Source organism: Danio rerio, chromosome 19 (genome assembly GCF_049306965.1).
Source record: "Danio rerio strain Tuebingen ecotype United States chromosome 19, GRCz12tu, whole genome shotgun sequence".
NCBI lineage: Eukaryota > Metazoa > Chordata > Actinopteri > Cypriniformes > Danionidae > Danio > Danio rerio.
In genome coordinates, this window is record NC_133194.1 from 39,490,001 (window position 1) to 39,502,587 (window position 12,587).

Consider the following 12,587-nt stretch of genomic DNA (forward strand, 5'->3'; position numbering starts at 1 on the left):
CAGACAAACACAGAACATCCAAACACTGCAGTGCTTTGTAATTTTCTCCATAAATCAAACTTGTATCAGAGTGATGCAGTGGCGCAGTAGGTAGTGCTGTTGCTTCACAGCAAGAAGGTCGCTGGGTCAGTTGCCGTTTATGTGTGGATTTTGCATGTTCTCCCTGCGTTCGCGTGGGTTTTCTCCAGGTGCTCCGGTTTCCCCCCACAGGCCAAAGACATGTGGTACAGGTGATTTGGGTAGACTAAATTGTTCGTAGTGTATGAGTGTGAATGAGTGTGTGTGAATGAATGAATGAATGAATGAATGAATGAAAACTTGTATCAGGGTTGCAGCAATGTTTGATCATTCTCTGAAAAATGGTTAATGGTCACCTAGCAACCTATGAACCACTGACACCCTCCACCCTACCCAACTACCTCACTCCCACGATCCACTGTAAATTGTCAAGCATTGACCGGTCCATGATGATAATAGGTTGGGGACCAATGATTTAATGCAAAGTATATTCAGTCAGTTTCGATCGTTGCAAAACAAATGCAAGAAGGTAGCTAATACATATTACTATGAGCTATTATATATGCCAGTGCAATTTACACTCTCTTCTCTCTCTCTCTCTCTCTCTCTCTCTTCCTCACATATTAGGTCAGAAATTCTAGAGTGAAAAGCAAACTAGTTTAACTTGTCTATAACTTGGCAAATGACCACAGAAAATGTGACATAATTAATATCTTGGCCCTAAAGAATTGTAAATGGACAAAGAACCTTGTCATGCAATTGTCTATCCCTTATTTATACGGCATGGCAGCTAAATGATTGATTCTGATTGGTTGATGGACATTCTAAAGCATGTACCTATTTTCACATAAACCCAGAGCTAAAGCCAGGCAGGTCTGGATTACAGTTCCATATCACTATGGTGAATGATGAGTTATTGCAGAGTTAAAAAACAACCATAAATTTTACAAAAAATAATAATAATCTTTAACTGAGATTGAAGAAACTAACACAACACAACACACAGGCGCTGTTTAAGGACAAAAACCTGACAAATGTCCTAAAATGCAACATATTGTGGTAACAGTAGTATCATTCATTCATTCATTTTCCTTCCTCTTTGTCTCAATTTCAGAGGTCGCCACAGTGGAATGAATTGCCAACTATTCCAGTATGTTTCATTCCATTAAATTATCAGAAAATAATTCACACCCAATTTGCAATTACATTCCCACATCAAATGGTCATCATTATTCTAATAATTCAATGTCACCAATTATTTCTTACACAACTGCCTGTTTAGCCCTGCAAGTTACTGCATGTTTAGCTCCACAACCTGATTCACTCATGCAGTTGTTACATATCCAGACAAAATAGGCTTTACACAAAAAAACAAATGCTAAGGATATAAAAAATTTCTTCCTTTTAATCCTTAAATTAGGAAGAGTGGATGAACTTTGTTAAGATTAACTTCCAGACTGTATTAGAAAGAACTTGGTCCATTGTTCAGTTGAATTTACAAATGACACTGTATTTTTTAGAAAGACTGAAACTAAAAAAAAGGAAATGTTTGGACGATATTGAACCCAACAGTAATTGTAATTTTATTCAAAGTTGACTATAGTTTACCTGTTATTACAGATAATTTGATATAATATTCGATTAGTATTTCAATGGTTTTAACAAAATCCCAGTATCCATGATGCAAGCTGTCAAACAGAGATCCAGAACTTTTACACAGGCACACAGTTCCTTCAAACTTTCCAACCAAATCTCAAAAGCAAGGCGTTGAAATTATATAAATATGCAAGTCTGCTTAATTATAGCATTGGGTGTTTATTTGTGAACAGTGTGTTCTGATGGGAGAGGTCAAAATGGGACAGAAAACAGGCTATTGCATCTAAATTATGATTGAAAGCTCCTGTGGGTGTTCTTTGTGGAACCATCAATGCCAACAAAGAACCTTTATTTTAAAAGAGTGCAGATTTATTGAAACTATTGAAACTATAAAATAAGACAGCTGCCGATTTATTAACTGCTCTGATAGACTGAGTCCAATGACTATTTCATCAGAATGATTCTCATATTTCATTTAAAAGCATCCATTCACTTGTATGTGAATAAGACTACTATCAATTTGGATTTATTTCATTAAAAATAGCTAGTTCGGATGATTTATTCAGAAGATTATTCATTTATTCATAAATCAAAGACACTGGTCAAGCTGAATGTTTATGCAGCCCAAGATGACAGTCCTGTACAAGGAATCTGTTACCATTACTTTGCAGTTCACTGTCTTTTTATTGCGTCATATTCAATATAGACTGCACACTCACATTCACCACTGAGGTAAAATTTGACTTTTCTTTTTGCCAAGCTTAGCATCAGGGGGTGATCATTTATATATAAAAAAGACAGCCTGCTGTAGTTTGAACTACTTTTTAAAGAATATTGTACATTGATTTAAATAATACAGTAAGATGGGTGTAAACAAAAAAGCTCTGTAAGTTGCAATAGCATCTTTTTCATTAAACAGTGATTCACTGAACTAGCTGTTGCTGTCCTATTATGCAGTGAAAGTCGTCGTATTGGACATTACTATTATACAAAAATCTGCAATTAACAACAGGCACAGTTTGCACATAATTTATGTTTGAATTTAACGATAAACTAATGTTTCTGCTTCCAATGCATTGCTAAAATATAACCATTGGCCCAATGTTGTAACATTTTCATTGCAGATTTATTTAAACATACTGAATAAATAACTAAAATGTAATGAAGACATAAAAGATATAAATTATAATTATTTGGGTGTGACATTGGACAATAAACTTAAATTGGATGTATTCATTCTATTTTCGGCTTAGTCCCTTTATTAATTAGGGGTCACCACAGAGGAATAAACCATCAATTTATCCAGCATCCAAGTTTTACGCAGCAGATGCAACACAACATTGGGAAACGCCCATAAATTCTCACATTCACACACATACACTATGGCTAATTTAGATTATTCAATTCACTTATACCGCATGCCTTTGGACTGTGGGAGAAACCACAGCACCTGGAGGAAATTCACGCAAACACGGGGAGAACATGCAAACTCCACACAGAAACTGACCTGGTCCGTGTATCATCCGTTCATTTGATTATTCCTTTTATTACGGAAAACGAAACATCAGAAAAACGATGAATATTTCGTTTTTCTGTTTATTCTGTAGGCAGAAAAAACGGAAACTCATCTGTTATTCTGCTTATTAACTTAAAACGAAATATTAAAACAAACACAAAACCAAAACGAAATAATGAGTCAAAAAATGGTCCGTGTACGGTCCGTGTACATTTTGTTCATTTTTTTTCCAGTTTCAAACGGAATAAAGGAAATGGAGAAAACTGCCGTTTTTCCGTTTTTCTTTTGCTCACGAGAAAACGAAAAAACAAGATTTTGGCTGGATTTTCGTTTTTTGGTTTAGGGTAGGAAAACGGATAAACGACTTTAAAATTCATTTTACACATGTAGGCGGTGCTGAAACGCCCACTTTCCTCTAATTGGTCAACCAAATCTGCGCTCGTGACGTCACCCTCAAAATAAAAGCCTTACACGCAGGCTTTTAATTATTATTATTTAATTATATATATATTAACTAAGTTTACAGATTCTATCATTTGAACCACACACATTTAGCAGGCTTACATTCATTGCGTATGTATAAATTAAATAAAAACGTAAATCAGCAGTATTCTTAGACATTTGTCATTAAAATAAGGTCATACCCAACAAACACAGTTACGTTGTAGCGATGTCTGCACAACGTTGTATTTTTTCAAAGGCAACGTTGCCGCTTACGTGCTCGCTACATTGTCACAACGTAGAAATGTAAGACGTGAGAAGGCTGTAGCAACGTTGTCGTGCGACATTCAGCAACCGCGAGGCGGCGTTCTTACTACTTGTATTAATATTTTTTGTGGCAGTTTATCAATACTGCCTAGAATACAGGATAAGCAGCAATTCTTTTCCAGTATTGCTTAATATGAAATATTGTTCATTTATTTTTCCTATTTAATTTAACAATTGCATGTGTAAACTTTAAAGTGTTTAAAATAACACACAAATGAATATAATCAAACTTTTTATTATATATTTCACAACATTTAATGCATACAGTACACATCTAATTATAAGCAAACAGTATATGTTTAGAGTATATGTTTAGATTATATATATATATATATATATATATATATATATATATATATATATATATATATATATATATATATATATATATAATTAAACTAAAGGGTAAACAAACAAGAAAAGTAAACAAGAAATCATTAAAATGTAAATATACATATAAATAAATATATAAATTAAAATTCAGACACTGGGCAGTGAAGCTCTGGACTGGAGAATACAGCAGACCGGGGAGTGCAGCTGAAGACCAGTCGTAGTTGTTGGTATGGAGAAAGCAGTCAGAGGAAGAAACAAATCCAACAGATAATCCAGCTTCAGAGATCCACAGCAGACACAAGTCAAAATAGGCAGTGAACAAGAGAGGACAGATGGAAACAACTATGACTAGCAAGTTATTGAAGTTTCAGACATTTATTGTAATTTCATTACATATAAAATCTCCAGTGAGTAATTATGTAGCCTACTTTATTTTATTGCTTTAATATATCATATACCAAAATTACATACAATTAAATAAATTTAGAGATACAGGGAAAACAGGTTTGAGTTAACAGAAGTCAGAGTTAGTCTCCCAATGCTTACTTAAATTATGAGAAGAGAAAGAAGAGGTCCTATAGTTGTGGCGTTGCTCGCTGTAAATGGAATGTTAAAATTAGTGTCATTTCAATAACAGCTGTACAAAATAATAAAGTTATTTTTCATAAGCATGATCTATTTTCCACATTATGAACATGCTGTTTTAGGTAACAATACTACATTTATTATGATAGTAAATAGAGTAGTATACTTCTTACCTCATTCAATTATTCTTTCCATAGATCAGGAATTACAGCAACACTGATCTGAGGTGAATTCAACAGCTGAAAAAATTCTGAAAGACAAGTTACATAAGTAATTTGAAAACAACAGTGAGTGGTTAAACAATAGAGTTTTATGCAACTTACACATACTTAAAATCCAGAAATTATCAATAGAAGATTACCTCCATGTGAAAATAGCCTGTTGAGCAAAGAAAAGAGTGGGTTTTAAATAAAACATCAAAAGATAAATCAAAATAGAAATTTAGACTAGCAGACCTTTTTATTAATATCTATATTAATCAGGCATATGAACATCAACTTATATACTTTAACTTATAGGGATAGCTCACCCAAAACTGACAATTCTGCCATTTAGCCTCATCCTTTATTTGATCCAAACTTATTTAGCTTTTTTTCTGCTAAACAATAAAAAAGATGTATTAAATAAAGCTGGAAAACTGTAACTATTTAATTCCATAGTGTTTTCCTACTATGAAAGCAAATGCTTACAGTCTTTAGTGTTCAATAGAATAAAGAAACTTAAAGGTTTGGAATCACTTAGGCTATTATTTACAGGGCAAATAATTCGTGAGTACATATCATTTTTGAGTGAACTGTTCCTTTAACGGGACGCAAACTGCACAGAGATGTTTTGTATTTAAAAGTTATTTTGTGTGTTTTGTAAAAAGTGGGTCGGCTCGTGTGATAAAGTATCAGACTGATCACTATGGATATGGAAAAAACTGAACTTCAAAAACATTATTTTCCATTTGACTAAAGACTAAGCGTAGGTAAATAATCAGGAAATGTTTTATCGAAAGATTTAACATAATGATTTTAATGTTGTTGCCGTCCGTGCCACCCAAGCACAACCTAAAGTATGCGGCCCTCGTGATGTTTAAATGGCAACCTTATGACATCGTTGTGACAACGTTTAGCAACAACGTAGAATCCTCAACCTTTTTGCAAGGTTGGTACAACGTTGTAGGAAGGTCGCTACGTTGAGGCAACGTTGTGTGTTTGTTGGGTAGTTCACTGCCAAGCTTCTTGCTGCTGTGCACCTGATGCAGAGCAAAGATAGCCATTTCCGAGCAGCACCTGGTTTGCATGATTGTTTCAGAGCAAGGGCTTTATAATAATAATAATAATAATAATAATAATTATAATAATAATAATAATAATAATAATTATTATTATTATTATTATTATTATTATCAGTTACTAGTGTTTTTATTGTTTGGTGTGTTTTTTTTCTTTTTAATAGTTGTTAGCAGAACCCGAATAAGAACACTTTGGGCCCTGCTATAAAAACAAAGGGTACCATTTGTTTTCATTTATTTCTTCCTATTTTAATTATATATTGTAATTATTTATTTGATAATTAATACTATTTTATTGCAACGCCAAAGTAGGCCTGTCTTATTATTATTTTTTTTAATTAAATTTGCTGTTATTGTAGGCTAGATGGCAGGCTTTAAATATTTTAAATAACATTTACTCATAACCTTACTAATTCGAGAGCCGAACCTAAAAAAGTTTAAGTGCAATAAGCCTGTACAATAAAGGGAGCCGCAATGCATATTTCTAGCGCATTCTTTCACTCAACAATTATTGCTGGAATAATGACATAAATTTCAAATTAACTAATTAAACACATTATAGTTGATAAAAAAATTGTGTCTAGTAGTTCCGACAAACAGATGAGCTCGCTACATGTGCGTTGCGCTAATAATTTGACATTTGCTCTTCTTGAGAAAGTGCTACAGCGGGCCCTGCTATTTCACATATAAGGTTAGTGATACGTATTTTAAATTAGTATTGCACATTATTCATTCATTTTCTTGTCGGCTTAGTCCCTTTATTAATCTGGGGTCGCCACAGCGGAATGAACCGCCAACTTATTTAGCAAGTTTTTATGCAGCGGATGCCCTTCCAGCCACAACCCATCTCTGGGAAACATCCACACATACACACACACTTATACAGTACGGACAATTTAGCCTACCCAATTCACCTGTACCGCATGTCTTTTTACTGTGGGGAAAACCGGAGCACCCGGAGGAAACCCACGCGAACGCACTACACTACTGAATTAGACACACAATCTCAAAAAAAAACTTGATGCTTATTTACATTATCTAAAGTCATTTCTTACGAGGTAGGATCTGTTGTTGTATTATATATTTTCGTTTTAATATGCAAATAATTTTCTTTAATTTGTAATAGGTCCCTCATTGCATAAAATAACCAGCCTTTGTATTCAATATGTTTGTAAATTGTCCATCCAGTTTGACGCAAGCTAAACAACATTTTGGCCTGTTTTGCTTATTAAATGAGTGATTTTCACGGAGAAACAAATCATCCATCCACACAGTTTTGTATAGGACCTGTGTGAACAAAAATATACACTTCATTATAGCCTATAGGAAAATGTATCTGTTTAGAACCAATTTTGTGTTGTATAATTAAAAATATTAAAAATACAATAATAAAAAAAAGGAATAACATTTGAAGTGCAATGCTTCAAAGATCCAATACGCTGCATGCAGAGCCAAAACAAAAACTGGTTTGTTTGTTTAATAAAATAATAATATGAAACTAGATAGTAAAGTTTGAGGACAAACTTTATGGTGGCTTGAAAAGCCGAATCTGAAAGTTTGAAGTGGTTTTAAAGTGTAAATAGCATGTTAGTATGATTTTAGCTTGAGTTAACATATTACTAGCATGAATTAGCATGTTAGTAGCATAATTCTTACATGAATTAGCATGTTGTTAGCATGATTCTAGCATGAATTAGCAAGTTACTAGCATGATTCTAGCATGAATTAGCATGTTGTTAGCGTGATTCTAGCATGAATTAGCATGTTACTAGCATGGTTCTAGCATGAATTAGCATGCTACTAGGATAATTCTAGCATGAATTAGCATGTTAGTAGCATGATTCTTACATGAATTAGCATGTTGTTAGCATGATTCTAGCATGAATTAGCATGTTACTAGCATGATTCTAGCATGAATTAGCATGTTGTTAGCATAAATCTAGCATAAATTAGCATGTTACTAGCATGATTCTAGCACGAATTAGCATGTTGTTAGCATAAATCTAGCATAAATTAGCATGTTACTAGCATGATTCTAGCATGAATTAGCATGTTGTTAGCATGATTCTAGCATGAATTAGCATTTTACTAGGCGGTTGCTAGGGTGTTTTAAGTGGTTGCTAGGTGGTTGCTAAGGTGGCGCAAGGCAGTTGCTAAGGTGGTCTGACTAGTTGCTAGGTGGTTGCTAGGGTGTTGCTAGACGGTTGCTAGGGTGTTTTGAGTGGTTGCTAGGTGGTTGCTAAGGTGGTGCTAGGCAGTTGCTAAGGTGTTCTGACTAGTTGCTAAGTGGTTACTAAGGTGTTGCAAGGTGGTCGCTAGGGTATTCTGAGTGGTTGCTAGGTGGTTGCTAAGGTGTTGCTAGGCGGTTGCTAGGGTGTTCTGAGTGGTTGCTAAGGTGTTGCTAGGTGGTTGCTAAGGTGTCCTAAGTGGTTGCTAGGTGGTTGCTAGGGTATTCTGAGTGGTTGCTAAGGCGTTGCTAGGTGGTTGCTAGGGTGTCCTGAGTGGTTGCTAGGTAGTTGCTAAGGTGTTGCTAGGTGGCTGCTAGGGTGTCCTGAGTGGTTGCTAGGTGGTTGCTAAGGTGTTGCTAGGCGGTTGCTAGGGTGTTCTGAGTGGTTGCTAGGTGGTTGCTAAGGTGTCCTAAGTGGTTGCTAAGGTGTTGCTAGGCGGTTGCTAGGGTGTCGTAAGTGGTTGCTAGGTGGTTGCTAAGGTGTTGCTAGGCAGTTGCTAGGGTGTTCCGAGTGGTTGCTAGGTGGTTGCTAAGGTGTTGCTAGGTGGTTGCTAAGGTGTCCTAAGTGGTTGCTAGATGGTTGCTAGGGTGTTCTGAGTGGTTGCTAAGGTGTTGCTAGGTGGTTGCTAGGGTGTCCTGAGTGGTTGCTAGGTGGTTGCTAAGGTGTTGCTAGGCGGTTGCTAGGGTATTCTGAGTGGTTGCTAAGGCGTTGCTAGGCGGTTGCTAGGGTGTCCTGAATGGTCGCTAGGCCCTTACTAAGGCATTACGAGGCCGTTGCTAGGTGGTTGCTAGGCAGTTGCTAGGGTAATTTGGGTGGTTGCTAGGCAGTTGCTAGGGTACCCTGGTTGGTTACTAGGCAAGCCTCACATACATGCTTGATAGAACATTTATACTTAGTAAGCATTTCTAGCAAGTTACAGTACTTGGCTAGTCAATATTAGCATGTAGCTAGTCACTGCTAGCATGTGTAGCATATAGGAAGTTCCGTTTGCTAGCATGAGTCAAACGAGCCAATCTCCAAGTCTCTACGATGTTCTGATGCTGAGATATAGCTGTTGATGAATGGTTGCTAGGGTACTCTGTTTTGTTGCTATGGGCGAGGTTACAGAGTGAACTTGAATGTGGTTGGTTGTCTTAGTCAAATGAAACAACCCCCATGTCTCTATGACACTGCTATGCAAAGATACGCATCTTGGCCTATTTTAATGGAAGTCTATGGAATCAATTTGGGGGCGTGGCTTGTGAGCTTTATTATCATATTGAGATGCTCATTGGTTGTCTGAGTCAGATGAGCCATCCCCCAAGTCAATAGGACACTGCTATGCAAAGATATGCATGTAGGCCAGTTATTAACATGAGTCTAGTATGAATTAGCATGTTACTAGCATGATTCTAGTACAAATTAGCATGTCATTAGCATGTTTCCAGTATGAGTTAGCATGTCATTAGCATGATTAGCATATGAGTAGCATGTTGCTAGCATGATTGGCATGTCATTAGCATGTTAGAATTATAAGCATTTGATAGGACAGCTAATTACATTCTATAGGACAGTTGCTAGGGTGCAGTATGTGGTAGTTAGGGGTGTGGCTAGAAAGTTAAAAGGCCATCAGTGATTGGCTGCTGGCTAGACTGAGTTAAATGAGCTCAGCCATTAGTCTCTATGACAGTCTGATGCAGAGTTATGAGCTCACAAAGTTTGATCCCATGTTAAGTCAATGAGAGTCTTTTGAATGGAAGTCTACGGGACAGTTGCTAGGGTGCCATAAGTGGTTGCTAGGGAGTGGCTAGTAAGTCTAAAGGTCATCAGTGATTGGCTACTGACAAGACTGAGTTGAATGAGGCCTGACTCTAGTCTGTAGGACAGTCTGATGCAGAGTTATGAGCTCACAAAGGTTGACTCAATGTTAAGTCAATGGCAGTCTTTTACAATGGAAGTCTATGGGACAGTTGCTAGGGTGCCAAAAGTGGTTGCTAGGGAGTGGCTAGTAAGTTTAAAGGTCATCAGTTATTGGCTGCTGGCTAGACTGAGTTAAATGAGCCCAGTTAGAAGTCTGTAGGAACGTCTGATGCAGAGTTATGAGGTCACAAAGTTTGACCCAATGTTAAGTCAATGGGAATTTTGGGAATTTTCCGGGTCGTTTTTCGGAAAACCGAAAGTCGGATCAGTCGGAAAAGATATAGCAACCCGAGTCAGACCAGTTTGAAGGTTTGACGAAAGTTTGAGGTATGAAGCTTGAAAGGGTTAGGAGGAGATAGACTTTAAAATTAGTCTCAGAAGAAAGAAGAAGAATAACTAGACAGTAAAGTTCGTCAAGACAAACTTTGAGGCTGGCTTGACAAAGCATGTTGGTAATAGTTTATTTAGTTTAAAAACAGTTTGAAAAAGTATAAGTAGCATGTTATTAGCATGATTCTAGCATGAATTAGCATGATACTACCATGGATTAGCATGTTATTAGCATGGGATGTAGTACAAATTAGCATTTTATTAGCATGATTCTAGTATAAATTACCATGTTATTAGCATGCTTCTAGCATGAATTAGCATGTTACTAGCATGATTCTAGAATAAATTAGCATGTCACTAGCATTATTCTAGTATGAATTAGCATGCTACTAGAATGATTCTAGCATGAATTAGCATGTTACTAGCATGATTCTAGCATGAATTAGCATGTTACTAGTATGATTCTAGCATGAATTAGCATGTTACTAGCATGATTCTAGCATGCATTAGCATGTTACTAGCATGATTCTAGTATGAATTAGCCTGTTACTAGCATGATTCTAGTATGAATTAGCAGGTTATTAGCATGATTCCAGCATGAATTAGCATGATTCTAGTATGAATTAGCATGTTACTAGAATGATTCTAGCAAGAATTAGCATGTTACTCGCATGATTCTAGCATGAATTAGCATGTTATTAGCATGATTATAGTATGAATTAGCATGTTACTAGCATGAATCTAGCGTGAATTAGCCTGTTATTAGCATGATTCTAGCATGCATTAGCATGTTACTAGCATGATTCTAGTATGAATTAGCATGTTATTAGCATGCTTCTAGCATGAATTAGCATGTTACTAGCATGATTCTAGAATAAATTAGCATGTCACTAGCATGATTCTAGTATGAATTAGCATGCTACTAGAATGATTCTAGCATGAATTAGCATGTTACTAGCATGATTCTAGCATGAATTAGCATGTTACTAGTATGATTCTAGCATGAATTAGCATGTTACTAGCATGATTCTAGCATGCATTAGCATGTTACTAGCATGATTCTAGTATGAATTAGCCTGTTACTAGCATGATTCTAGTATGAATTAGCAGGTTATTAGCATGATTCCAGCATGAATTAGCATGATTCTAGTATGAATTAGCATGTTACTAGAATGATTCTAGCATGAATTAGCATGTTACTCGCATGATTCTAGCATGAATTAGCATGTTATTAGCATGATTATAGTATGAATTAGCATGTTACTAGCATGAATCTAGCGTGAATTAGCCTGTTATTAGCATGATTCTAGCATGCATTAGCATGTTACTAGCATGATTCTAGTATGAATTAGCATGTTATTAGCATGATTCTAGTATGAATTAGCATGTTATTAGCATGATTGTAGTATGAATTAGCATGTTACTAGCATGATTCTAGTATGAATTAGCATGTCACATAGCATGCTTAGGTGGTTGCTAGGGTATTCTGAGTGGTTGCTAAGTCGTTGCTAGGCAGTTGCTAGGATGTCCTGAGTGGTTGCTAGGTGGCTGCTAAGATGTTGCTAGAGTGTTGCTAGGTGGTTGCTAGGTTGTTGCTAGGCAGTTGCTAGGGTGCTCTGATTGGTTGCTAGGTGGTTGCTAAGGTCTTGCTAGGCGGTTGCTAGGGTGTTCTAAGTGGTTGCTAGGTTGTTGCTAAGGTGTTGTTAGGTGGTTGCTAGGGTGTTCTGAGTGGTTGCTAGGTGGTTGCTAAGGTGTTGCTAGGTGGTTGCTAAGGAGTCCTAAGTGGTTGCTAGGTGGTTGCTAAGGTGTTGCTAGGTGGTTGCTAGGGTGTTCTGAGTGGTTGCTAAGGCGTTGCTAGGCGGTTGCTAGGGTGTCCTGAGTGGTTGCTAGGTGGTTGCTAAGGTGTTGCTAGGTGGTTGCTAGGGTGTCCTGAGTGGTTGCTTGGTGGTTGCTAAGGCGTTGCTAGGCGGTTGCTAGGGTGTTCTGACTGGTTGCTAGGTGGTTGCTAAGGTGTTGCTAGGCGGTTGATAAGGTG

At 36.6% G+C, this 12,587-nt stretch overlaps 1 protein-coding gene and 1 long non-coding RNA gene across 7 annotated transcripts in view; both read right to left on the bottom strand.

Annotated features, from left to right (window-relative positions):
• Positions 1–12,587, bottom strand: part of LOC137488539 (uncharacterized) — a 366,016-nt gene that overhangs the window by 23,460 nt on the left and 329,969 nt on the right. The window lies entirely within an intron of this gene.
• On the bottom strand, positions 4,308–5,845 carry LOC137488538 (uncharacterized). 6 transcript variants are annotated; one of them, XR_011007617.1, is made up of 5 exons: positions 5,346–5,845; positions 5,178–5,194; positions 4,990–5,066; positions 4,778–4,827; positions 4,308–4,507 (listed from the first exon to the last, which is right to left on the bottom strand). It is a non-coding gene; the product is annotated as an uncharacterized lncRNA (long non-coding RNA). The 6 variants fall into 6 exon arrangements; XR_011007616.1 differs by having other exon boundaries at positions 5,146–5,194; XR_011007615.1 differs by having other exon boundaries at positions 5,140–5,194.